The sequence below is a fragment of the Fukomys damarensis genome, unplaced genomic scaffold, assembly GCF_012274545.1.
Source record: "Fukomys damarensis isolate Sample0158 unplaced genomic scaffold, DMR_v1.0_HiC HiC_scaffold_27, whole genome shotgun sequence".
Taxonomy (NCBI): Eukaryota; Metazoa; Chordata; class Mammalia; order Rodentia; family Bathyergidae; genus Fukomys; species Fukomys damarensis.
In genome coordinates this window covers 7,449,007-7,471,061 of record NW_022900939.1, presented here as the reverse complement: position 1 = coordinate 7,471,061, position 22,055 = coordinate 7,449,007, and the positions used below count along the sequence as shown (strand labels likewise).

Below are 22,055 nucleotides of genomic sequence, written 5' to 3'. Positions count from 1 at the left end.
CTCCTCCCTTCCCCCTCCCTCCTCCTCTTCCTCCTCCTCCTTCGCCTCTTCCTCCTCCTCTTCCTCTTCCTGGAGCCATATCCCAGTCCAGCTGTTGTGAATTACGTGTGGGCGTGGGAACAGGCGTGGGCACATCTGTTCTCCGGGAGCAACTGTTCTGAGGAGCAGAGCTTGGAACCGCCAAACGTGGTCATTGCCTTTTCCCTCCAATTTTTCTTTGTGAAATTTTGGTAAAATACACATAAGATTTACCAAGATGGAACATTTTTAAATGCAGTGAAACTAAGTACATTTTTATTTACTTATCGCGGTACTGGGGACTTACCAAAGAGTCTTTGCATTGAACAACATCCCCTGCCTCAGTTTACTTTTTATTTTGAGGCTGCTGAGTTGCTAAGTTGCCCAGACCTGGCTCGAATTTGAGATCCTCTTGTTTCAGCCTCCCAAAGTGCTGGGATTAGAGATGTGCGCCAGGACACCCTTAAGTACCTTTATATTATGCAACTGAGAGCGCCACCCTCTCGGTAACTCTTCCTCTATAAAGTGGAACTGTAGCCTATTCAGTGATAGCTCCCTGTTCCCTCTTTGCCCCAGCCCCTGGGAAGCACTTTCTACTTTCTGCCTCTACCTGTCTCATATGAGTGGGATTATATAGTATGTGGCTTTTTGTGTATGGCTTATTTCACTTAGCTCAAAGTCCTCGGGGTCCACGTTGAAGCCTGTCAGAATCCCTTTCCTTTTTTAAGGTTGCGTACTATTCCATCATCTGAATAGACCACAGTTTGTTTAACCATTCTTTCATCGAGTGGCACTTGGATTGCTTCCAAGTTTTAGTTGCAAATATTGCTTCTGTGAATATGGATGTCTGGATATTGCTTTGAGACTCTGCTTCTAGGAGTGGAGTCACTGGATCACACTGTTAACTCTATTTTTAATGTTTTGAAGAACTGTCATGTTTTGGGGAGCAGCCATACCATTTTACATTCCCACCCAAAGTACTTAAGGGTTCTAGTTTTTCCACATTTTTGCCGACATTTATTGTTTGTTTTGTTTTATAGTAAGCCATCCTCATGGGAGCGAGGTGGGATCTCATTGTAGTTTTGATTTGCATTTTTAATCATTAGTGAGGTTGAACTTCTTAATATACTTACTTGCCATTTGTATATCTTCTTTAGAGAAAAGCCCATTACTACCTTTTGCCCCTTTTTAATTGTTTTGCTTGTTTTTTTTGTTTGTTCGTTTGTTTTAGGAGTTCTGGGTATTGGTTCTTTATTGTATCTGAGATGTGTAGATATTACACAAAATATAAATTAGTGCACAATAATTATATATTTTTATGAAGTCTGATGTGTCTATTTTTTCTTTTGTTACCTGTATGCTCGGTGTCATATGCAAGAAATCATCACCAAATTCAGTGTCAAATTCATTCGGCTAAAGCCAAATGTGGTGGCACGTGCCTGTAATCCCAGCACTCTGGGAGGCTGAGGCAGGAGGATGACAAGTTTGAGCCGAGCCCGACTTAGTGATACCTTATCTCAAAATCAAAGATTAACAAAGATTGGGGATGTAGTTGAGTATGAAGGCCCGGTGTTCAGTCCCCAGTACTGTGAAAAAATAAATAAATAAAAAGCAAAAGGCTCTGAACCAGCAGCCCTCTGTTAAAAGTGATAGAAGTGGATGTCTGTATCTTCTTCCTGACCTCAGGGTGACCCTCTCAGCCTTCATACATGCTGTGGGTTTCACACGTGTGACCATATTCTGTTGAGTCTGTTGAGTGTTTTGGTCATAAAAGGCTGTGGAATTTTGTCAGATGCTTTTCCTGCACTAATCGAGATGACCACGTCTCGCCCTTTCTCCCGTGGCTGTGTCCGTTCCGTTGACTGATTTTCACACGTGCACCCCTTCTTAGTCCCCTCTCCTCGACGGGAAGCGGCACAGATAACATTTCAGGGTCCCGTTTCCCCTGGCTCTCAAGTGCTTTTGATGTCCTGGGTACCATGAGAACCACTTGCAGTCCGTTAGCTCATCGAATCCCTGCCTTCAGCCTGGTGGGCGGGACTGCGGTTTCCACACTTGCACTCAGCTGGCGACTGTCCCGAGGTTTGTGTGGTAAGAAAGTTCCTTTCCATGTTGAGGGTGGCAAGGGGCAGAGTGAGGTTCCAGACAAGGCCGTGGGAAAGGAAAGCCTGGTCTCTTAACCGTAGTGCTCCACAGCATGTGCATCCGTCCACTCACCCATCCACCCATCCGTCCGTCCATCTGCGCATCCATCCCTGCAGCCAACTGTAACCTAGTTCCTCCTTTCTGCCGTGCAGGTTCTTGCATGGATCCATTCTGTGTCCAGCTCCCTGGCTCCTACCCTGTCTCTACGTTACAGAGGGCAGCAGCCATACTGGAAGATGAGTTTCTATAGCAGCCCAGCCTCAAGTCCCATCAGAGTGGTGCTGTGCTGTCCCAGGATCCTGGCCCATTACCCGTGATCCCCCCTTCCATAGAAATGCCATCTTTGCAGGTGGCGGGGGGTTTCCATCATGGCTGTTTCTGCAGGCAGCTGGCAGCCATCACATGCTGGCCTAGAGTTGGCTGTTTGCACACGGTTGACAAACCCACTCCCCTGCAGACTGGGTCGTGATTCAGACCCAGGACAACTTTGCTGTTCTTGCCACACGAAAGAATTATTGACCACCTGCCTTAGCCAAGGCCGAGGCAGCGGGTAGCCCTGACCCCTCCTTCTGCAAGGTCTTAGTGATCTATAGATGGAGCAGGCGGTGAGAGGGCTGAGCTGGGGGCTGACCATGGCCTCTGCTCGCCTTCACGGACCCTGGGGGACTAAAGCAGAGCTGTGAATCTCCATCTGTCAAGGTCTAGTGCCCGTGGTGCAGGTAGCTCAGTCATCCACTCACCTAGTTCTGCGTCGCCACCACTCACTTAACGGATTCTCCCGTCGATGTGCTTGTCCTCCACTGTCTTCCTGTCATCATCCATTGATCTGTTCCTCCGTTTCTCCCTCCTTTCATCCACAACCAACCCTAACCTAGTTCCTCCTGTCCACCATTGAGGTTCTTTGTAGATCCATTCTGTACCTAGCTACTCTCCACCTCCCTAGCAACTGTCCATCTGCGCAGCTATGACTTGCTGAGTCAGGGTCTGTGACCCACAGGTGAGTAAGACACCATCTATTGTCGAGTGACTTATAGTCTGGTAGGTGCAAAAAAGTCGCATGAACAAAACATGTATTACTGTACATACAATTTGTTAGGGGAACCCGAGAGCAGTGATTTATCACGCCTGTCGGGACTGAGAGTTTCTTAGAAGGGACGATTGGAGGTTTTGTTTTGTTTTGAGACAGGGTCTCACTGTGCAGTCCAGGCTGGCCTCGAACTCTTAGCGATCCTCCTGCCTCAGCCTCCTGAGTACTGGGATTATAGATGCGTGCCATCATACCCAGCTGTTTGAGAGAAGACTTTGAAGGACGAGCGAGAGTTTGTTAAGTGTGAAGCTCGGAGTTAGGAAAGGGAAACAAGTATCCCAGGCAGAGTGAACGTCCGTGAGGGTGGGTCGAGCGTGCTGGTCGGGGGTGTGAGTCCAGGTGAGTTCATTTTGATGGAGGAGTCTAGTGTGAGGACCTGGAGATGGCCTGGAGCATAGCTTAGGAGCAGATGATACAGTGACTTGTGTGCAGAGGGAGGGAGGGAGGCCAGGCAGCCCGACAGACCCAGTGCTGTACATTTTGCAGCTCGCTGACAGCAGAGGCAGCAGGCTGAGCCAGGCTGCACCACACCGGACAGCAGCTGGGGTGAGGGGACAGCGTCAGGGTGGCCTGGGAGAAGGGAATAGAGGCGACTGTGGTGTGGGTGTCTGTTTTGCACTAGTGTGTGCACGTTCTATTTTAATTAAAAACTTAAAAATGGAGTTGGAGACATCAGAGTCAATATCCAGAGTCTCATTGGGCCTCCTGCAGGTCACCGGAGTGGCCCCTGAAGTTTTCTTTTTTTGGTACTGGGGGCCCAACTCGGAACCTTGTGCTTGTGAGGCAGCGGCAGCACCACTGAGCTAAAGCCCCAGCCCCTGAGTATTCCTTATACACGCGGTGCTCAGCTAGCCGGTGGTTTAGAAGACAGAGGAGGAGGAGGAAGAAGGCCAGCCAGCTCTCATCTTGCTCACACCATTTGTGAAGCTCTGCCTGTATTTTGTGGATTCTAAGGCACGACTTTTCAAAAACATTTCTCATCTCAGAAACTGGGCTGCGTCACACGAGCGGCATCACCACTAACGAAGTGAATCAGCAGTATCGATGGCGTGATTTGTAATCTGTGGAGAGCTGGGCCTGAGAGCTTCGGTTCGGCCAACCCGGCTCTTGCTGTTTCCCGTGGGGAGTTCGCAGCGACCCTCCTGCCATCCTAGGAGCCACCAGGGTTGGTGCCCTGCTTTCCAGACTTGGCAGGTCCCTTGTTGCAGGTCACAGAGGCTATGATGAGAAGGGCTGGATTTAGGGTTTCAATCTGCACCGGCTCAAGCCTTGGGAGGGTGTAGTAGGGGCCAGGAGGGTGGTTCCTGCCCTCGGCCGTTCCTTCCCAAAGCCCAAGACAGTCAGGTCGAGGCACTGCTGCCACTGTCCCCCCACCATCTTTGCACACTGCCCCTTGTCACCCAGCACCTGTCTTCTCTCTGGGCCTTAAACCCTGGATTCCTTTCTCTGGCTGGCAAACATCTGCAGCTGCTGCCCTCCCCTAGGGGCCGCAGGACCCAGGCTGGGGTCTCAGGACACACTCGAGAAGTCGTCCCAAGCCCAGCCATTGCCCCTGCACAGTGCAGATTTGCTTAACGGGAATCAGGATTACTGCTGGTTCTGCCTCTCCAGGCAGACTGGTAATAAACTAATCTCCTTCCCAACTGCAGGAGGGCAGAATTCCCTCCAAGCCCAGAGAGCTCGAGGCTCGGAGTGCCAGAGCTGGAAAGTAATTTTGTTAGTGACGGGCCCTGCCCACCCTCCTGACACTCAGCCTGCTGCTCCTTCCCGGCGTGGCTGTGGCCTTTAATTTCGTTCATGTGTGACATTCACCCAGGCTGCCTGGCCGACGGGCACACTTGACATTAATACGTGTTCTGTGCGGTCCCTGGAGCTCATGAAAGCTCATTATCACTTCTGAGCCAGTAAATGCAATGCCCAGGCCGGGGGTGGGGGGGCAGGCAGTGGAGCAGAGATGTCCACCCCAGCCACGTAGCCACTTGTAGGCAGAGGCCTGGGTTCAAATTCAGAACTCAGACAAAGAGGCTTCTGCTCTTCCACAGGTTGCTGCTGAGTCCCGCCAGGCACTGGGGGAAGGAGGGCATCAGTGTCTTCCCAGAGGCAGCCATGCAGCTGTGGGTGTCCTAGGGTGGTAGCAGTAGTTACCTGAAGTAGAAATGCCTTCTGTGGGACACAGGTTTGGCCCACGGGCTACTGTGCACCCCAGAAAAAGATTCAAGAAGATCGCTTCTTTCTCACACTCACAGTGGCCATGTGATCACTGACCAGTGAGGTGTGAGATGTGGCGCCCCCCAGTCTGAGGGCCGTGCACGGGGTCACCAGTACCGGGAGACCTTGAACTCTGCCCTCTGCTGGGGGCTGGGCTGCACTTCTGTGGCCTGAGTTCCAGCCCCAGCCCTGACCCCATTCAGTGGTGTGGCCTCACCCGAGTTATTTCCCACCTGGACTCCTGGTCCTCATCCCTAGAGTGGAGACTTTGCTGGAGTTGTCACCGTTACCTCCTGAGGTGAAGGGAACAACGGATCAAGGCCCCGCTGCTTGGCCCCGTCACTGAGGGTGGAATCGGGGACCTCAGTGTCCTCCTCACTCCCCAGTGGCCGTCCACTTGCTTGCTTGTCTCAACTATGCAGGAACTGGCCGAAGCCTCAGCCGGAGGGTGGGCTGTGGGGTCGTGGTGACGTCGCTCCTTCTGGTGGGACTCGGGAACCCGAGTTGGCCTCACCCCCGGGGGGTTCTGGTCCACAGATCTGGCTGTCACTGGTCTGCCTAGAGAGCCTGCATGCGTTAGGCGGTGGTTAAGTCTCTTTCCCATTTTCACAGTGGGCAGGAAGCCTTCCTCAGCCCAAGGAGACTGGCGTTCCCACCCCAAGCCGGTCATCTTCTGCCTAGTTGTGCCATCTTCTCATCAGCATGCACAAGGGCCTTGGGATGCTGCTTGGGGACCAGGAGGATGCCACTTCCTGGGCCACAGTGTTGGGGACCTCGGTGCTGGCTGTCCCGTTGCAGGTCCCTGTCTGGTTTCTGTACATGCAGGGATGGGGCAGGGGGACCTCAGGGATTGGGAGCCATGTCTTTCCCCATGGCCCACAGACCTCTGCCTTACTCTTTTCTCCCTCCAGAGTTGATCTGGAAGCTCTCAGCAGAAGATCCCAAGGGGACCTCGTCCCCTGCGGTCGGTCAAGGAAAGACACCAGCTGGCAGAGGTACGTTTCAGGAGCTGGGCGGGCGGCATCTGAGCTCGTGTAGACAAGATGGTCTGCTCTTCTTCCTCCTTCCCTCCAGACCAGCACTTCTGAGTGAGGGCACTGGGCATGTGGGTATGAGCTGGGTGACCTCATGGAAGTTTCCAAGGAAGGACCCAGGATGTCTGACCCGGGCCAGCCCCGGCCACCAATGTGCCTCCAGTTCCTTTGCCTCTGTGGGGCTCTTTTTCTTTTGTTTATTACATTTTTTTTTTTTTTTTGAGACAAGCTCTTGTTGTGTAGCTCAGGTTGGCCTTGGGCTTGCGGCGATCCTCCTACCTCAGCCTCCCAAGTGCTTAAATTACAGCGGTGCGCCACCAGGGACCTCATTTTCCGGTCTGTGAATTGAGGTATCTGTGATGGGAATCTTTCAACTGTGCTGAGATCTTGGGGCTGTTATCCCTCCAGTGTAGAGAAGCAGACAGGGGACCCAGAGAATTCAAGTGACTTGCTCAGAGTCGCACAGCACTGAGGACAGTAGCTTCAGTTTGAAACCACTGCCTGAACTGGCACAGTTCCCATATCTTTTGCTTACTTAGCTATGTGACTTGAAGCTCAAGGCCAAAAATAATAAATATATCAGCCAGAGTTCCTATCTCAAATCCATTTCCTGAAACAGCATAAAAATGGTTTGTTTCCTTATTCTAGAATTTCTTTTAAGCATTGAGCTTTTCACAAAAATCTCTGTAGGATTTGGTTTTCTGACCTCTAAGATGGATGTTAGTGAGCGTGGTGGTGTGTGCCTGTAACCCCAGCACTCGGGAGGCTGAGGCAGGAGGATCACTGCAAATTTGAGACCAGCCTGGGCTACATACATAGCTCAAGGCCAGCCTGAGCTACATAGCAAGACCCTGTCTCAAAAAACAACAAAAAATATTAAATAAATAAAAATAAAACGGGATTGTAACACCTACTTATGGGTCGCTTGCTGTCCCTTCACCAGAGCTACTGTGTCCTGTGCTGTCTTCTTAGCTTCTGATAGTCACCAGACCCTGGCCTTAATCCTCCCTGTAGATGTGGGGCCTGTCCCGCAGGAAACAGATCTGGCCTGGTATTCTTAGGAGAAGGGGCTAAGGCAGCGAGGTTGAAAGTGTCCCCTCCCCTCCCTGGCCCCACATGGTCTCTCCCAGCCAGAAGAGTCTCCTCTGAACAGCATGGGCCAGTGTTCTCGGTTTCCCTTCTGGAGGGAGCCTGAGGATTGTGGTTGGCCCAATCTAGAAAGAGGAAAATGTTGCTCACAAGGAAAACATAAAGGCATCAAGAAGCAACAACCATAGTCAGCAGCTTGTGAAGGTGGACTCTGGAGGCTGAGTCCCAGCTCTGGACTTCAGTGGCTGCAGGCTTCAGGGTCAGGGATTTGGGCCGTTAGCCTCAGTGTTCTCATCTTTGAAATGGGCACAAAGTTCACATCGCTCTCGGCAGCTGCCGGGCAAAGTGAGCCCCAGGGAAGGCCCTGTTTGCCATGAACCGTGGCAGCCCCTTTGGACCGGTGGCCTCCCGAGGTCACCCTCCTGCAGAGGCCCAGGCTCTGGGGATGTAAGAGCCCGTGTTTGTAACCAAACATTGTGGTTACCGTGGAGACACATGCCTCTTCCTGCCCCCGGTCTAAAAAGGGAGCAGGGTCTGGCTTATGTCAGCTCTGTTCTGACTTCCGTCCTGGGGCTCAGAGCCCTCTTGGGTGTGAACAGCCTTTCTCAGCCTCTGCGTGTGGCTGGTGCTTCCTCCCTGCCATCTTCCCTGGTCCTCTGTGGATACCTGCTGATCCTGCCCATACCCAGAGGGGGAATTAATAATCCCTAGCATTTGGGGTCTTCAGGGGTTCAAGAAGTTGTCTGTGACTCTTCACCAGCAGCAAGGGAGAACCCAAATTCGGGGTCCCTGTCCCAAGAACAGTGTTCTCCTGCGGCTCCCCTGGATCCCAGAGGCTGCACCCGGAGAGGCATCTCTGCCGCCGTGGTGGTGCCCCTTGAATGCAGGGTGGCTCTCTTCCCAGCTCTCCCACTTAGCCCTGCACAATGTTCAGGGCTCAGCACAGGCAGGAAGAGAAATTCCTGCTTTTAGCTTCTGAGCCAGTCCCCTGAACGGGGCCGAGTGAGGAAAGGCAGCTTTTACGAAGTGTCCCGTGATCTGACAGCAGGAAGCAGGTGGCAGGACAGGAGGTGACAGTGGCCTGTCCGCAGCAGTGGGGCCTGTTCCCACGCTCTGGTTACCTATTTTTTCTTTTCTTGCCTATGCCCTTTGTTGTCATAACCATCCATTGCCAGATCCAAGGCCATGAGGATTTACCCCCGTGCTTGCTTCTAAGAGTGCTCGAGTTTTAGCTTCTGTACTTATGTCATTGATCCACTGTGAGTTGAGTTTTGTTTATGGAGTGATTGTGTGGGAATATCTGCCTGGCTCCTCTGTGAAGGCCCTGCTTTCCCTGTTGAACAGTCTCAACACCTTTGTTGGGAATCTGTTGCTCACAGATGTCTTCAGGCCTCTCCATTCTGTTCCCTTGGTCTCTGTTTTGGTTCTAGTGCCAGGATTGTGTTTTGGTGACCATGTTTCTAGCTTGAACTTTCTGAGGAGCAGTGCTGTGTTTTAGAGCCTTCCAGGTGGTTTTGATGTACAACGAAGGCTGGGTGCTGTTGGTTTCCAGATGGAGAGGACCTATCATTATGGGCGTGACCCTGGGGAGAGGCACTATCCTGGGGTGAGGGGGAAATCCCATCCGTCCAACTCCCGAGGCCGTGGGATGTAGGAGGTGTGGGCAGGAGCCGGTGGTAGAGGTGATTTGGAGGAAGAAGACCTGGGTCCCCTCAACAGCTCTGCTCGCTGTGCCATCTTGGCCGTGTCACTCAAGCTCTCTGAGCAGACTCATGGCCTCTGCTAGGTGGAGCAGAATTCCCTAACTGCTCGTGCCAAGCCTTAGGCGCTGGTCCGTGGTCAGCGAGGCCAGTGCCAGAGGGGCCAAAAGGTAGCTGAATGGATAACACAGTCTCCACCCAGAGTTGCTGCCAGGGGAGCCTCAGCATGGGCCTCACCCTCAGGCTCCTTGCTGCTTCTGGCCTCAGATGTTGCCTTGGAGCTGGCGATGGCCTTCGGGGTTCCGGGGGCCCTCGGTTGTGTGTTGGCGAGGTAGGAAGGGGCCCACTCACAGTGTATCCCACTCTTCCCACCTATGCACCCCACAGGGGCTTATCCGGGGAGGCCTGGCTTCCTCCTTGCTCTGTGCCTGGGACCTGTGTGCTGGGGACAGGATGACAGGTGCTCAGCGCCCCAGTTTCCTGCTCATTCAGCCTAGTGCTGGCCAGAACTCTGGCTCTGGCCAGCGCTGCATCCACCTGTAAATCTCGGCAGCCTGCGGCCCTTTCCTGCCCTTCCCCGTGTGTTCCAGCCCCCAGCCTCTTCCTCCTTTTCAAGTTCAGTTTTAAGGGTTCACAGGGGACGGCACAGATGTGCCCTGTTAGGAGGCTCAGTGAGTAGCTTTCCCCCAGGTCCCCTGCAGTGGGAGCGGGGCTGACAGACCTCTCACTGTGGGGTGACTGTCCTAGACCTTGACGAGAGATCAGTCTTCATTTCCGCATCTCAGGGAAAATCCTGGCTTATTTTGCTCATGCAGCAGAAAGTACCCTTTGGGGCTTTATGATTGTTTTTAATAATGATGTTAATCCATATTGCGAACCACACAGGAGGACTTGCAGACAGCCAGCTGGGCCGTGGAGGGAGGGACTGGAAACTTCCAGTGCCCTGGGAACATCAGAGAGGGGAAGCGGCTGGCTCCAGATCACACAGCTCTGCATAGCAGGGGCAGCCTGGTCTCTGCACTCCCCGGCCTCTTTGATGGGTTAGAAGTGTAAACCAGAAAGGTTTTCTAGAGGGAAAGTTTACGTGGCTGAACTTGGAAATAAATTTTAAAGTGTGTGCTCTGTGAAAGGCACGGCTGGGAGAAATGAGGGTAAGCTGCAGAGTGGGGCCCATCTGGTAAGGAACAGCTATCCGAAACACACAAGGTACACGAAACAAACTCAGCAGCAAGAAAACAGACCAGTTCGTTTAAAAAAAAATGGCAGAAGTCCCGAATGGGCGCTACACGGAAGACTCTAAAGGACAGACTCGTCTGTGAGAAGCTGCATGTGTCCCAGGTCATGGGGGACTGCAAGAGAAAGTAGACAGAATGGCCCGGCCACTCTCGAAGGCAGCTGGGCAGACTCAGGAGCTGGCACCGTCTCACCGCACAGCTCAGAGGCCCTGCCCCTCGCCCTTTGCTCCAGGCGCCGCACGCTGTCCTCACAGGGCCGTGCACAGCAGCCTCGCTCAACTTGGGGGGTTTGATAGGATCGCGTTGAGCGCAGATCCAGTGGGGCATAAGAGACACCGCGGCGGTGTTTGTTTGTTTGCTTGTTTTTTGGTACCGGGGATCGAACTCGGGTCCTTGTGTTTGCGGGGCAGGTGGCGGAACCACTGAGCTAAATCCCCAGCCCTCTTGTCCATTTTCTGTTTAGCTTGTAACTAAGTATTTTCTTTCTTTGGGTGTTAGCAGAAATGGATTTGTGTTTTCCGTTTCAAATCCACTTGCTCGTTGCTGATGTACAAGAAAGCAGGCGGATCGGCAGCGCTAGACTGAGGTGTAGGAGTCGGGGTTTTCCAGGGAAACACAGCCAAGAACCTACAGAATGCATACACACACACACACACACACACACACACACACACACACACAGATATACACGTGTGTAAACGGGGACACACATACATGTGTATAGATACACACGAGGGGTGATCGAAGACCACCACCAGTGTCCAGTGGGGCCACCTGCGAGGTAGGGTAGCTTGGAGCTAGGGTGACCCTCAGTTTCCCCTGAAATTCCCTTTTTTGTGTTTTCTTTTCTTGTGGAGGTGGGGATAGAGCTCAGGGCCTTGCATTTGCTAGGCAGGTAGCATGACGGGGCAGCCGCACCCAGCCCTAGTGGGGTGAATGCTTAAATTGAAAGTTATTTCAGTGAGAGACATGCGGACATGAAGCCTCCTCGAAATGCTCCTCCACGCTCTGAGCACACCTACCCCTTCATTCTTGGCTGCTTGTCTTTTCTGTCATGTTTTCCATGTAATTTAAACATTGACTGTGTTTTTCCATCACCTCTTTCACGCGTGTGTTTGTGTGTGTGTGTGTGTGTGTGTGTGTGTGCGTGTGCGCATGTGCATACTCGCACATGGCTTAGGGCCCTGCCTGGCTCTGGACACGCTGCAGACCCGGCAGCGCGGGTTCAGTCCGAGGGCGGGCAGGTGCTGACGTCTGGCCCCATGAGTCGGCTGGCGAGTGGGCGCCCACTCAGGGTCTCTGTCCATGTAGCGCCACTACAGCGACAGCCTGGGATGGAGCCAGTAAAGAACGGGATTATTTTCCCGCTGGTCTGGAAAGGCTGGGTTCATGTGCGTTTGTAGGGGCCACATCTCCCCGAGGGGAGGGACATTGCGACCTCACATGACAGAAGCCAGAGACAGAACACTGCGAGAAGCCTCTTTAATTGGTATATTTATTCCAGTCCTGGGAATTGAACTTAGGGCCATTAGGCCTGAGCTACGACCCCGGCCCTTATTGTTACTGTTTTTAGTATTGTTTTATTTATTTATTTTGAGACAAGATCTTACTGTTAGGTTGGCCTTGCCCTGGAAAGTCTCCTGCCTCAGCCTCCTGAGTATATCATTTATTTTAAACCTGTTGTTGAAACACAGGGATATCTGGCATTGTAGGACTTGGAGAAGAAATGGATGCAAAAGGAACTCACAGGATTCTGGATCCCTGCTTTTGAAACAAACACCTGTCACTAAGTCTGTAGGTGTTGCGGTGGGGGAGGATGCACATCCATGCAAACACCATGATTGTGGTGGTCGAGTCAGGCAGCCTTGCTCACTCGGAGCTAGAGTAAAACTCACCAGTGACTGGGCCGATCACTTAGCACTCAGATTGCGCAGAGCATTTCGTGCTGACATTGTCAGCTTTGCTTTGAGATGTCCCACCCTGTGAGGAGACCGCACAGCCCCACCCTGGCTGGCCAAGAGGCAGATGTTTCCCAGGGGCTCCCTGCTGCAGGGTGAGGTTGGAACAAGGCCTAGGCAGACCGCAGCTCAGTCCTGCAGTGCGACCAGGTGGCTTCTGGGGATGGATGAGGCAGGGCAGCCCCTGGAGGGCCCTGGAGGTGGTTCCTCAGCCTCCTGAGCACCGTCTGGTCCCGGGCACCATCTGTGACCTGTGCCTGCCGTGGGCACTGAGCTGGTCCCACCTGCTCAGCGGGACCCTCCCTGCCCTGCCGCCTGCCCTCTCTCTTTTCCCTTTCAGTCGTGCAGTCCGCAGAGCCAGCTGTTCTAATTAGAAATCTCATAATTACCAGGAGATAAGGATGCAAAGGTTTTGTTTTTTATTCCTACCCAGACTCCCTGGAGAGTCCTTTTCAGTAGCAAAGGTCCCTCCAGAGCTGAGACTTTGCTCCCTGACTTTATAAAACTGGGCTTCTTAGGAACTCAACATCTGTTTAAACCAAACTTGAACCACAGGGGCAGATGTGCCCTGCCGGGAAGGTGGAGCCAGAGGAGGAGGCTGTGGAGTGGGCTTTCTGTCCCTGGGGAACCTGGGGCTTGTCCTGTGTCCTGTCCCACAGTGCCAGGGCTGGGTGACAGCCCTCAGTAACTGCAGAGGACGAGGGAGCAGAGGCACAGGGCAGAGGCCCAGCTTTGTGTTGTCTGCTGTCTAAGGAACATCCAGGCCCCCGAGCTCCGAGGCCCATGCCTAGGAGAAGCAACAAGGACAGTAGGGCAGGCTGCTCCCACCTGGGGGTCTCGGTGACCCTCAGAAGCCACTTTCCAGCTGGGGATTTTCCCGGCTTGCTGTTCGCACCCTTCACCCTGAGGCATACCCTTTCACACACCCTTTCATCCCTTTCTGTCCCCACTGCATCATTCACAGAGTGTCCCCTGGTGTACAGCTCCCAGTCTCCCCCTCCAAGCACCCCGATGGTTCAGAGCCTCCTCGGAAGAGTCGATCAAGAGCTGTGGTTGCGTGTGTGCGGCAGCTATTGTTAAGGCAGTAAAACAACAACGAGGAGAGCTTGGAAAACAGAGGCGAAGATCACCGAGTTCCCCTCCAGGACAGAGGCCCCTTCGTTTCCTGCCTTTGTTCATGCCAGCTTGTGGTGGATGGAGCAGCTACCAGAACTTCTGTGTGGTTTGCTTTCTGCTTTTCTTTACACCCACATCTCGGGACAGGACAGCGCATAGGCTCCTCTTCCTGGGTGCCAGGTGGGGGGTGTCCTAGGCCCCCGCTGCTGGACCTGCAGCTGGCTCCCTGCAGCCACTGTTATCTGCCAGCCTCTTGGGAGCTGCGTTTAGGTCTGGTCGCTAAAATCCCAGGACCCTGAGCTTAGTTTAAACTTCATCCAGGCAGAGGGTGTTTTTATTTTTAGTGCGTCTGTCCCCTGCCATCTTTGTTCCACACATACTTAGGACATAAATGAAAAGGTTTGTTGTTTATCTGAAATTTAAACTGCACTCGATGTCCTGTATTTTATCTGGCAACTCTGTGCCTGCAGTATCTTTTGGTCTGTTTGTGTTAGCATTCTGTTACTCTTATGAATGCCTGAGATCATCAGCTTATAAAGAGAAAAGGTTTGTTTTGGCCTGGTGGTGGAGGTTTCAGTCTGTAATCACCCTCCCTGTTCTGATGGGCCTGTGGCAGCACATCCTGGTGGTGGCAAGTGGAACAGCATAACTGACTACCTCGGGGCTAGGGAGCCAGACGGAGAGGAAGAGATAGGGTCTTATATTCTCTTTATTTTTATTTATTGGTACCGGGGATTGAACTCAGGACTTTGCACTTGGGAAGCAGGCGGCGGCACCACTGAGCTAAATCCCCGGCCCTCTTATATTCCCTTTAAAAGTCACACTCCAGGGGCTGGGGATTTAGTTCAGTGGTGCCGCTGCCTGCCTCACAAGTACAAGATCTGGAGTTTGATCCCTGGTACCAAAAAAAATAAAAGTCCCAATCCAGTGACCAGAAGAATGCCTGCTAGGCCACACCCCAGGGACCTGAAGACCTCCATCTAGGCCCCACCTCTTACCCTTTTCTTTTGCCTCCCAGTAGCGCCAAGCTGGGGACCACACTTCCAACATATGGGGCTCTCTCGACCTGTCAGATCCAAACTATAGCATCGAGTGTAGTTGATGGTGTTTTATTTAAAGTTGGAGGAAACCCTTTGGCTGATAGATTTTCTCTCTTCTTTTGCACAGATAACTTCCTGACATCTCGAGGCTCTCTCTGACCACTGTGCCTCACGGCTTAGCACACCTGGAGGTCATGGGGCCCCCTGGGGCCCCTCTAGGCAGCCTCCCCTCCCACCTCCTGGGAGCTTCATGACTGCAGATGTTCGGTTGCTTGCCTGCATGGTGGGAGGTGAGAATTAGTACTCACCATCTCCGCCAGTGGCCCAGCATCTTTGAGGTAGATGGAACAGGAATCCCATAAGTCTTGCCATCCTGGAGGGGACCAGGATTGGAGGATGTTGGTCCAGGGCTGCAGACTCCCAGAGATTGGCGACATCCTCTCCTTCAATGAAATTATTTCTCCTTCTAAGGTAGCTTCTGGGTGATAAAAAAGGTAAAGCTAAGTGGCAGATAGTTTCTTTTTTTCTTTTTTTTTTAGTCCCAAGAGCGATTGGCGCTGGGCACACAGGGTGTTGCTTGTGGTTAAATGGGTTTTCTGTTTAACTGGGGGTTAAGTAGAAAACTGGCTGATTGACCCTCTGTCATTGCCAATCTTTCTAAAAGGCATTAGCCCGCGCCCTGGTTTTCCTAAGTGCACCACAATGGCCCTAATTGAGTCTCTTTGGTGGTGGAGCCTGCGGGGGTCTGTGAACCCCCCACCCCCTGAGAACGCAGCCCTGGGAGGTGGCTGGGTCGGGCCTAAGCCTTTGCAGCCTGTGGGTGTCCGCTGTGCCCTGGCCTGGCTCTGTGCTTTCCTGTTTCTCCCTCCATCTCCTGGGCTCAGGGCTCAGGACAGCAATAGAAACCCCACTGTACAGGTCCACCTGATAGGGAGCTGGGCCGAGCCTCACTGGCTGGTGGGGAGGCTGGGCCTGAAGCCAGAAGAGGTGACCCGGGCCTTGGCCCAGACCGAAATCCTGGCTCTTAGACTAGGAGACCATGAAGGCTCCTGACCCTTGCAGAGTGGCTGCTTGCTTGGGAAGGGGGTGCCCTGGGAGGGTCTTGCGGCATTTAAGGGAGAGTGGCCAGCCCCTCCCTGGTGAGATCAAAGGCACCCCGGGTATCTGGCTGCTTCCTACTTTGCTTCTTCTTGCCCTGTGGCTTTACACACAGATCGTGAGGCCAGAATGTCAGGATCTGGATCCTGACTCTGTCCCTCTCTCCCCACGTGACCACCCTCTGGGCCTCAGTTTCCCACCTGTAGAATGAAGATAACAGCGAGCTGTCTCTGGGGGTCGCCACGCAAGCTCTAAGGGGAGTAACCTGGCAGGGCAAGGGCCCAGGTGGTACTTGGCATTGTCATTCTTGGGTCACAGAGCCTCTCTGGCTGTGGCTCCGATTCTGTGCATTTGGCTGGGGATGGGGCTTTGGCTCTGAGTCCACTGCAGCCTGAGTGGGCAGGGAGTGGGGAGACATTGTCCCCTGAGCTGGCTTCCTGCCACGTCTGGCTTATGTTTAGCCCTCCAGGGAAGCACTGAGACTCCCACTGCAGGGCCCCTGCCCTGGCTGCTCCCCTCCAAGGCCCTCTCTGTTGCAGCCCTCTGTCCCCCTCCCCCACTGGCCCTGCCTCTCAAGAGGCGTTTGTTTTTGTCCTTATCAGGACGTGGGGAGCACAGAGGCCTATCTGTGTGTGACCTCTGCACTTGCTGCAGGAGGTGGGGTGGGGGCGGAGAGGACACCCAGCCTAGCCAAACCCCTCCAGTGAGCCCACCTGCCACCTGCCTGCCCTGGCCTCTGGGCTTCACCCAATCCCGGGGTCCTGCAAGCAAAGTGACCTCGGCCTCCTGCAGCCCCTCCGCATTCCGAGACCCCCTGGGAGTCCTCTGGAGTCCTCCCGGGCGCCGGCAATCACTATAGTCACGCCAGTGTCTCTGGAGGAGCGACAGCCTGTGTGCAAAGCCCCTGGGTCGGGCCGCTTTGTTTATGCGTTTATCTTTAATGGGGAGACCGAGCGAAATTGCATGGTTTGTGAATATTTACAGGCAGATTACTACAAGGAGGAAATGAATTCATTCTCTCTCCTCTCCCACTGTTCATAGATCACACTGCGGTTCCCCGCGCCTGCCTCCCACACGCTCCCGTTCGCTTTCTCACGGCTCCTTGTGGTCTTTCTGCCAGCTCCAGGAGGAGTGGCTGGGTGGATGTGCTGATTTATTGCACTGTGCATTTATTGACCGCCTGCTGTGTGCTAAGCCCCCCGGTCCAGGGCCGCCTGCCTACACGCGTTCTGTCTGTGGGACTCGGGAAGATTCCCGCTGCAGGAGGGGGCTGCCAGCCTGGGCCTTGAAGAATGGTCTTTTCCGAAGCACAAAGGGCAAGCCAGGCAGAGGACAGGCCACACCTTGGGGGTTCCTGGGGACAGCAAGTCTGCCGGTGGGGTTAGAGTATAGCCCCCATGGGGCAGGTGGAAGAGCGTGAGCCGGAGATGAGGGATCACACTGGATTATTTCCGGTGGTTTTGAGCTGAAGGTGGAAGGTGCAGAGGAGATTGCCCGCAGTGGTCTGGTTTGTGTGGCTAGCCAGGCTGAGCACAGCTCCTCCTTACGAACTGAGATGGCAAATTGTAGCTTCTTACAGGCGCAAGGGGGTTTTAACTCGAGAGACCAGGAGGAGCAAATATGAGAAAGCCATAGTGCCACTCCACCTCCCTTTCCCAGCAGACATCACTGATCAGCAGTGGCACCTTATTTGACCCCCGCATCACCAGGCATTGCCAGTTGATACCAGGCCGCCCTCCAGGAGAAAGGCGAAGACTTTGGTAGACTGCGGCACCTTGGGGTAGCGGCAGCAGGGACGTGTGGGGAAGACATTGCCGCTTCTCTCATGCCTCAGTTTCCTCCCTGGAAATGAGAAGAGGGGTGGCTTGTTTGTCTCTGAATTTGTCCTTTGTTCATTCTCTCCGCAGAGTGTCACTGTGCACTCACTAGGCCGGCTGGGAGCTGGGCCCGGCCTCCTGGTGCTGACTGTCCTGGTGGTCTGTGGTTCTCAGAATCACAAGGCTTTAGCTCAGCTGAGACCAAGGGCTGGGCTGGTCTTGTCCCTTCCAGACCCACAGCACCAGGTGGCCCCCTGTCCAGTGGCTGGAGCACATGGCCTTCTAGGGACATGGGCTTGGTCTCTTGGCCCCCGCACCTCAGGTGTCCTTCCAGGGCATGATTAGTTGTCTATGGTGCCCTCTGCAGCCATCTCCGTGGCTCCAGGTCCCCCTGAGCCTCCCTGGGGTGCTGCCCCAGGACTGACTGTCCCCTGTGTGCAGGCTCTCCCCTGCATTTGCTGTCCTCCCCCAAGGCCCCCAGTTGTTTCTGAGTCATGCACTTGGCTGTTAGAGAAGGTTCCCTGTTGGGTGTGTTCTCAGTTTACCCCAGGTCACGTGACACGGATTCTGGGGCCAGGGAGAGACTAGAAAGTTCCAGTTGTCCAGGGACTGTGCAGGCCCTGAGCTCAGGTGCTGTCCTGATTCAGTGAGGGCCTGTGGCAGGGCCAGGCCAGCTGAGGGCAGACCCTGGGGACAGGGACAGCAACTTCTAGGCTGGGTGCCCTTGGGATCAGAGCTGTGGCCGAGTCTGTCAGTCAGCCCCTCGGAGGAAAGGAAATGGAGCGCTTGGGTGGCCCTGCTAAGGCACAGAGGGCGAACAGGTGCTTCAAGATGAAGCTGAGCTTCTCCTTCCCAGCCACTGGCTGCCAGAAACTTTTTTTTTTTTTTTTTTGGTACCTGGGATTGAACTCAGGTTCTTGCGCTTGCAAGGCAGGCCACCGAACCACTGAGCTAAGGTCCCCTCCCCCTTTTTAAAGGGTTTTGTTTTTTTTAAGGGGCTTTTTTTTTGGTCTTTTTTTTCACTTCTCTTTTTTAGTACCGGGAATCGAACTCAAGGCCTCGCGCTTGCCGGGCAGGCCCTGTGCTGCTGAGCTACATCCCCGGCCCTTGTATGTTTTTTCTTTTTCTTTTTTTTTGTACCAGGGATTGAACTCCGGTCTTTGCGCTTGCAAGGCAGGCCACCAAACTACTGAGCTAAATCCCCGGCCTTGCCAGAAACTTATTGAGGTGAAGGATGAACAGGAACTTTGTACTCTCTGTGAGAAGCACAGGGCCACAGTCATTGCATAAAGAATGGACGGGTTATGTGGTCAGGACCAGTGGTGGGAATGACAGAGTTTCCCCCTGCTGCAGAGAGCCTTGACTCATGGCCAGGGGCACGTGCTGTTGACTAAGGGGCTTGATTTCCCTCCACTCCTCTTATCAGTAAGTAGTATGCGTTGTAGTTCTGCGATTGAACCCAGAGTCTTTGCGCTGAGCTTCATTCCCCACTCTCTTTTTTATTTTGAGACAGGATCTTACTAAGTTGCCCAGGTTAGGCTCAAACCTTGGTGCTCCTGCCTCTGTCTCCCAGAATTGGATTACAGGCGTGTATCACTATGCCTGACATACCCAATTCTCTCTAAAGACACTTTATTTTTCTCTTTACAATACCCATGGTAACCTGTGACTTTTCCAAAAAGGCCCTGGCCTTGCGGATGCTTTCGGGGGTTAGTACCCAGCTCCTTTGGTGGGAGGTCTCTGGGGACTCTGTGCGGCCACTCCCTGTGTTTATTTCAAAGGAATGAAAACTACTGTGACACTGTCCACCGCCTGGATAGGGGACTGCACAGCCACCTCCTCTGTGGTCTCTGCTGTATCCCAGCATTGAGGGCTGTTCCGGGACCAAAGCTCAGCCAGTCCATGGGCCATTGGCGGTGGTCAGCAAAGCCACCTGGGCAGCTGGTCAGTGCAAGCGCATCCTCTCCACCTTCTGGGTGGGAAACGAGCTCCAAGGTGTGGCGTGGCCATTCAGAGCCCCACAGCTGTGAAGTGGGTTAAGAGCGCAGGTCTGTTCTGAGCTCTTCTGTGCCAGGCTGGCTGCGCTCCCTCTGCTGAGTTATTTGCCAGTAATGTCAGCAGCAAATGAAAAGACCAGGAGTACTATAGAGATAAAATGTGCCATGCAAAACATCAGCGTGGTTTTGACCATGCTGGATCTTGCGTCATGGCACAAAAGCGTTGTGCTAATCTAGTAGGCCGCCTGCGAACATCCGGATGTTCCACGAGGCTTGGTATATTCTGCATTGCAATTGTTGTGCTTAATTATTGATGCGACACGCCACCCAGAGCCTTTGCCCGGCTCAGATTTTGCTCTTTTCTTTTCTTTTCTTCTTTGTTTTTTTGTAGCAGGGATCAAACTCAGGACCTTGCACTTTCGAGCAGGTGGCGCTCCAGAGGGTGGGCTTGGCCTCCAGTCCCTGCTGAAAGTGGTGCAGCAGAGCCCAGGCGCCCGTCCCGGGTTAAGGCTCTGTCACTCCGGGCGGAGGTGGGGGGAGGTGGGGACGGATGGGCCATAGGGAAAGGGGCTGGGAGACCCAGCATAGTGCTGGCTCCAAGTGAAAATCCATGGTGTCCTGTTCCCCTGCCTGTTTTATAACACTTGTCACCACTGGGGGCAGTAGCCGGGGTTGCTGGGGCCCATCCCCTGCCCCTGTGCATGGCTACCCACTGAGCCCTTTCCCTGTCTTCCTTGCGGGGGATCTGAGGGAGGCACCGTGTTCGTGTTACCCTCAGCCAGGCCAGGCTGGATTGGAGGGGGCAGATGTGCTACTTCTGGGATGGGTGGGGACGAGATCAGGAGGGGTGGAGGAACAAAGGCGGAACTGGTTCTCAGCCTCAACAAATCAGGACCCAATTGTTCTTGAAAATGATGACATTTGCGCCTGTCTCTGAGGCGGCCTCTGTGATTGTATAAACCACGCTAACCCAGGCTCCGAGAGGCACGGGAGCCCTCACCACTTAGCCTGACGCCAGCTGGGGCTTCCGGAAACCGGGACCCCACCTGCAGTTGGTCTCTTGTGGCCTTGCTAGCTGAAGGGGCGGAGCTTCCTCCTCCTCAGACCCAGCGGGCAGCGGCCATGGTGGCCGTTACCTGCCAGAGCTCTCTGGAGCTCTCAGAAGCCCTCTAGCATCTCTGTCACCTGCTTTGCTGTGCCCAGGGTGGCGCGTCTATCCCTGCAGCACAGGGCAGGGAGCCACACAGGCCCACAGGTGTGCTCATGGGGGGCCGTTGCTCTCTGGTGTTTATAAGAAGCTAAGGCTGCCACTTCCTGATGGAAATAAATCATAGGTAGGGGAATAAACTAGCCAGCCGATATCAGATCTTTAAGGATCTACCCTTTCCGAGCCAACACCAAGATCAGACTATCCAGTTTGGCACTTTTGGAAGAGAAATAATCTCCACTGGCTTTTATGTGTGCCAAGGAACAAATCATTTGCCTGTTCCTTTATACACGTGCTGTGTGGCTTAGGAGAAGTTACTGAACCTCTCTGAGCCTCACTCAGTCTCCTCACTGGACAAAGCCATGTGGGGCTGGTCTGGTGAATGTTGGGCTTGTGACATCATACAGAAGGAGATGTTACATTAGTGACAGATACCCAGAATCATGGCATGCAGGGAGCAAGTAGAAAAACATGCTCCAGATCCGGAGGAAACGAGGGTTTATTTTCCTGATCTGTCAGCAGGATGCTGCTAGCTTTGGAAAAGGGAAAAATAATAATCAGAGTTGGAAATGCACCCCCGGGGGCCCTGGGGAGAGGCAGCCCTACCGCTCCTTCCCTTCCGCATCTGCAGTCCCCTCTCGAGTCCTCGTCCAGTGCCACTGCCCCTGTCTGTGTGCTCTGGGGACCAGAAGGGGTGACTCTGCTCCCAGCTGGAGAGATGGACTTCTTGGGCATTTCAGGAAATGGCTGCTCTGTGAGCACGTTCACACGTGTGTGTGTGTGTGTGTGTGTGTGTGTGTGTGTGTGTGTTTGCATGTGCACACACTGGCTCTGAGCTGCAGGAGAGCTGAAAAGGAGGAGGGATGACAGGTGTCGAGGTGGATCTGAAGCCAGGTTGGACAGAGCCACACAGGCTGTGGTTTCCCGGCCCGCATCCCTGTCTGCGCCCCAGCTTCTGTGTCTGTCTGACGATTTTTGATTGACAGGGTGAGACAGCAGGGCTGTGCGTGGCTGGGCACAAAGGAAATGGCCATCTGGGCTGGGCATGGTCGAACCCGCCTATAATCCTAGCACTTGGGAGGCTGAGGCAGGAGGAGCACCTCGAGTTTGATGCCAGCCTGAGCTACATAACCTGACCCTGTCTCAGAAAAACAAAAAGAAAGAAATGGCCATCTGGACAGGATAACATCCTGTGGTGATGTCATCGTCCCAAAGTCACCTTCCTCCTGTGGATCTTTTGAGGAAATTAGGGCTTAAGTAGGAGTTTTCCTTCCGTGTGGGCCCCTGCTTCTCCTGGGAGCATCTG

At 53.7% G+C, this 22,055-nt stretch overlaps 1 protein-coding gene across 6 annotated transcripts in view; it reads left to right on the top strand.

The window, feature by feature from the left end:
- Tspan18 (tetraspanin 18) overlaps positions 1–22,055 on the top strand; it is a 114,792-nt gene that overhangs the window by 19,243 nt on the left and 73,494 nt on the right. For 5 of the 6 annotated variants that reach the window (XM_033756860.1, XM_033756859.1, XM_010612505.2 and 2 more), the window contains exon 2: positions 6,370–6,453. The exons of the other annotated variant lie outside the window; for it this stretch is intronic. The gene's annotated coding sequence lies outside the window, so the exon portion shown is untranslated. The remainder of the gene's footprint in view (positions 1–6,369; positions 6,454–22,055) is intronic. 6 annotated transcript variants of the gene reach the window in all.